This window comes from Cucurbita pepo, unplaced genomic scaffold (genome assembly GCF_057944985.1).
Source record: "Cucurbita pepo subsp. pepo isolate OVF unplaced genomic scaffold, ASM5794498v1 scafford_134, whole genome shotgun sequence".
Taxonomy (NCBI): Eukaryota; Viridiplantae; Streptophyta; class Magnoliopsida; order Cucurbitales; family Cucurbitaceae; genus Cucurbita; species Cucurbita pepo.
In genome coordinates this window covers 8,836-14,049 of record NW_028258037.1, presented here as the reverse complement: position 1 = coordinate 14,049, position 5,214 = coordinate 8,836, and the positions used below count along the sequence as shown (strand labels likewise).

At 41.0% G+C, this 5,214-nt stretch overlaps 2 non-coding genes across 2 annotated transcripts; both read right to left on the bottom strand.

The window, feature by feature from the left end:
- Positions 1-781: 781 nt before the first annotated feature.
- On the bottom strand, positions 782-862 carry TRNAL-CAG (transfer RNA leucine (anticodon CAG)). The gene has a single exon. It is a non-coding gene; the product is annotated as a tRNA-Leu (tRNA).
- A 4,059-nt stretch (positions 863-4,921) lies between these two features.
- On the bottom strand, positions 4,922-5,002 carry TRNAL-UAG (transfer RNA leucine (anticodon UAG)). The gene has a single exon. It is a non-coding gene; the product is annotated as a tRNA-Leu (tRNA).
- Positions 5,003-5,214: the final 212 nt, after the last annotated feature.

Here is a 5,214-nt window from a genome sequence, read left to right as displayed (position 1 = left end):
GCGTGGTGGGCCCATAACCCACAGGTCCCAGGATCGAAACCTGGCTCTAATAGAGAAGAAAGACTAAAAAGTGATACATATTGCCATTTGTTGCAACACAAGGAGCATAAGGATCATGAACTCTCAAACAATGTACTTTAGACCTACTCGGCCTATTTATTCACTTTCGCCCGTTATAGGTTTATTGCATTCCTAGCTACACGAGTTTTTGACTCCCCAACTCTTTCTTTAGTTCACTCTATTTCGTCATAAATCACCCTGGAGCACAGATCACAATAGCTCATCCTCCTTTCTAACAAATCAGAGTGGCGCAGCGGAAGCGTGGTGGGCCCATAACCCACAGGTCCCAGGATCGAAACCTGGCTCTGATAGAGAAGAAAGACTAAAAAATGATACATATTGACAGTCCTTGCAAAACAAGGATCATTAACTCTCAAACAAGTCCTTTAGACTTGCTTGGCCTATTTATTCGCTTTGGCCCGTTATGGGTTTATTGCATTCATAGCTACACGAGCTTTTGATTCCAGGTTACTCTAACCTAGCTCTAATGCAGAAGACAAGACATTAATATTGATAGATAAAACAGTTTTACGCCGCCCACCGCTACATTTCTCACTACATATGCAAGCCTCACATTTTAAATGTTGTGCATTATAATACCCTCTCCAATCTTTGCCCCGCCCACCGCTACATTGCTCACTACATATGCAAGCCTCACATTTTAAAATGTTGTGCATTATACCTCTCCAATCTTTCCCAAATCTCACACTAAAGAATATCATGTCAAGAATGGGATTTGAACCCATGCCCTTTCGGACCAGTACCTGAAACTGGCGCCTTAGACCAACTCGGCCATCTTGACTATTTATATTTTTGCAACAGCTACAAATCGTTGCTAGCATATATTATCCACTTTTAGGTACTGATGCATCGTCGTCAGTCTCACGGTTTTAAATGCAACTTGATCATGTCTAGGAGTTGAAGAGGTTTATTGGATTCCTAGGCCAGCTAGGTTGCTTCACACAAGATTTTGGCTCCAGGTCACTCTATTCTGACTCTTCGTCTCTTTCTTTAGTTTTGGACTCGTAGGGTCTAGACCCTCTTAATGTCGCCACGATCCTAAGGTGTTTAGTCTAGTGTACGCATCTTGACCTAAGTCATCGTATAACCAACCTAACTTTTACACCCTAGCTCTGTGCAGATAAACAAGCTAGATAGGGAGAACACACTGTCAAACACCAGGAGCTAACACATACTGTATCATGCACAATACAAGCAAACAAGCTCAACGGCAAGATAACATCCTTAAATCACCCTGGAGCACAGATCGCAATAGCTCATCCTCCTTTCTAACAAATTAGAGTGTCGCAACGGAAGCGTGGTGGGCCTATAATCCACCTGTCCCTAGATTGAAACTTGGCTCTAATACCGAAGAAAGACTTCAAAATTGATAGACAAAATTTGACACTTCAAAATTGATAGACAAAATTTGACTACTATCTTTTTCAAAAGACATCTATCTGAAAATATATATTATATTAGATAGGGCGGCGTTCCCAACCCCTTTTATCTAACGGAATAAAAACGTGACTCTTTCTTTAGTCCTGGAGTAATAGAGTCTATTTCCTCTTAACATCGCCACGATCCTAAGGTGCTTAGTCTAGTGTATGCATCTTGACCTAAGTCATCGTATAACCAACCTAACTCTTACACCCCCAGCTTTGTGTAGATAAACACGCTTGATAGGGAGAACACACTGTCAAACACCTGGAGCTAATACATACTCTATCGTGCACAATACAAGCAAACAAGATTGGAATCTGGCTGTGAAAGAGAAAATTATTTTATAATGACATTTAAAATTTGAAAGGAAGAGCGTGTGATATGACTCCTAAGCTTTATAGATTGCCGCCCACCATCGATACATTGCTTATTAAAAATGGGATTCAAACCCATGCCCTTTCAAAAAGCTTTTGGGTCTAGATTACTCTTTATTGACTCCTCGACTCTCTCTTTATTCCTGGAATGTCTAGGAGTTGACGAGGTTTATTGGATTCCTAGGCCAGCTAGGTTGCTTAACACGAGCTTTTGGTTTCAAGTTACTCTATTTTAACTATTCGACTCTTTCTTTAGTCCTCGAGTAATAGGGTCTATTTCCTCTTAACGTAGCCACGATCCTAAGGTGCTTAGTCTAGTGTACGCATCTTGACCTAAGCCATTATATAACCAACCTAACTCTTACATCCTAGATCTGTGTAGATAAACACGCTAGATAGGAAAGCGAAGTGTTGTGGGCCCATAACTCACAGGTCCCAGGATTGAAACCTGGCTCTGATAGAGAAGAAAGACTAAAAAATGATACAATGACTTTTGTTGCAACACAAGGATCATTAACTCTCAAACAAGTACCTTAGACCTGCTCGGCCTATTTATTCACTTTTGCCCGTTATAGGTTTATTGCATTCCTAGCTACACGAGCTTTTGATTCCAGGTTACTCTATTTTGACTCCTCAACTCTTTCTTTAGTTCAATCTATTTCGTCATAAATCACCCTGGAACACAGATCACAATAGCTCATCCTCCTTTCTAACAAATCAGAGTGGCGCAGCGGAAGTGTGGTGGGCCCATAACCCACAAGTCCCAGGATCGAAACTTGGCTCTAATAGAGAAGAAAGACAAAAAAATGATACATATTGACATTTGTTCCAACACAAGGATCATAAGGATCATTAACTCTCGAACAAGTACCTTAGACCTGCTCGGCCTATTTATTCACTTTGGCCCGTTATAGGTTTATTCCATTCCTAGTTACACGGGCTTTTGATTCCAAGTTACTCTATTTTGACTCCTCAACTCTTTCTTTTAGTTCACTCTATTTCGTCATAAATCACCATGGAGCACATATCACAATAGCTCATTCTCCTTTCTATCAAATCAGAGTGGCGCAGCGGAAGCGTGGTGGACCCATAACCCACAGGTCCCAAGATTGAAATTTGGCTCTGATAGTGAAGAAAGATTAAAAAATGATACATATTGACATTTGTTGCAACACAAGGATCATAAGGATCATTAACTCTCAAACAAGTACCTTGGACTTGCTCGACCTATTTATTCACTTTGGCCCGTTATAGGTTTATTGCCTTCCTAGCTACACGAGCTTTTGATTCCAGGTTACTCTATTTTGACTCCTTTTTCTTTAGTTCACTCTATTTCGTCATAAATCACCCTGGAGCACAGATCACAATAGCTCATCCTCCTTTCTAACAAATCAGAGTGGCGCAGTGGAAGCGTGGTGGACCCATAACCCACAGGTCCCAGGATCGAAACCTAGCTCTGATAGAGAAGAAAGATAGTGTGTTGCAACACAAGGATCATTAACTCTCAAACACGTACCTTAGACCTGCTTGGCCTATTTCGCTTTGGCTTGTTATTGGTTGATTGCATTCCTACACGAGCTTTTGATTCCAGGTTACTCTATTTTGACTCCTCAACTCTAGTTCACTCTATTTCGTCATAAATCACCCTGAAGCATAGATCACAATAGCTCATCCTCCTTTCTAACAAATCAGAGTGGTGCAGCGGAAGCGTGGTGGACCCATAACCCATAGGTCCCAAGATCGAAACCTGGCTCTGATAGAGAAGAAAGATGAAAAAATGACAACAACATTTGTTGCAACACAAGTATCATTAACTCTGCTAGCATTCCTAGCTACACGAGCTTTTGGTTCCAGGTTACTCTATTATGACTCCTCAACTCTTTCTTTAGCTCACTATATTTCATCATAAATCACCCTGATGCACAGATAACAATAGCTCATCCTCTTTTTTAACAAATCAAAGTGGCGCAGCGGAAGCGTGTTGGGCCCATAACCCACAGGTCCCAGGATTGAAACCTGGCTCTAAAAGAGAAGAAAGACTAAAAAATGATACATATTATAACATTCCTTGCAACACAAGCTTGGCCTAGTTATTCACTTTGGCCCGTTATAGGTTTATTGCATTCCTAGCTACACGAGCTTTTGATTCCAGGGTACTCTATTTTGACTCCTTAACTCTTTCTTTAGTTCACTCTATTTCGTCATAAATCACCCTGGAGCACAGATCACAACTCTTTCTTTAGTTCACTCTATTTCGTCATAAATCACCCTGGAGCACAGATCACAATAGCTCATCCTCCTTTCTAACAAACCAGAGTGGCGCAGCGGAAGCGTGGTGGGCCCATAACCCATAGGTCCCCAGATCAAAACCTTGCTCTGATAGAGAAGAAAGACTAAAAAATAATATGTATTGACAGTAGCCCGTTATAGGTTTATTGCATTCCAGGTTACTCTATTTTGACTCCTCAACTCTTTCTTTAGTTCACTCTATTTCGTCATAAATCACCCTGGAGCACAGATCACAATAGCTCATTCTCTTTTCTAACAAATCAGAGTGGCGCAGCAGAAGCGTGGTGGGCCCATAACCCACAGGTCCCAGGATCGAAACCTGGCTCTGATAGAGAAGAAAGACTAAAAAATGACAACAAAGGGGTCTTAAGGATCATTAACTCTCAAATAAGTACCTTAGATCTTTTCGGCCAAAAATGACAACAAAGGGGTCTTAAGGATCATTAACTCTCAAATAAGTACCTTAGATCTTTTCGGCCTATGATACATATTTACATTTGTTGCAACACAAGGATCTTAAGGACCATTAACTCTTTCTTCAGTTCACTCTATTTCGTCATAAATCACCCTGGAGCACGATCACAAATAGTAGCACAGTGGAAGCGTGGTGTGCCCTTAACCCACAGGTCCCATGATCGAAAACTGGCTCTAATAGAGAAGAAAGACTAAAAAATGATACATATGTTGACAGCTTGTTGCAACATAAGGATCATTAACTCTCCCATCTTTGCCGGTCCTCACAATAAAGAATATCATGTCAAGAATGGGATTTGAACCCATGCCCTTTCGGACCAGTACCTAAAACTAGCACCTTAGACCAACTCGGCCATCTTGACTATTTATATTTTTGTAACAGCTACAAATCACTGCTAGCATATATTATCCACTTTTAGGTACTGATGCATCGTCGTCAGTCTCACGGTTTTAAATGCAACTTGATCATGTCTAGGAGTTGAAGAGGTTTATTGGATTCCTAGGCCAGCTAGGTTGCTTCACACAAGATTTTGGCTCCAGGTCACTCTATTCTGACTCTTCGTCTCTTTCTTTA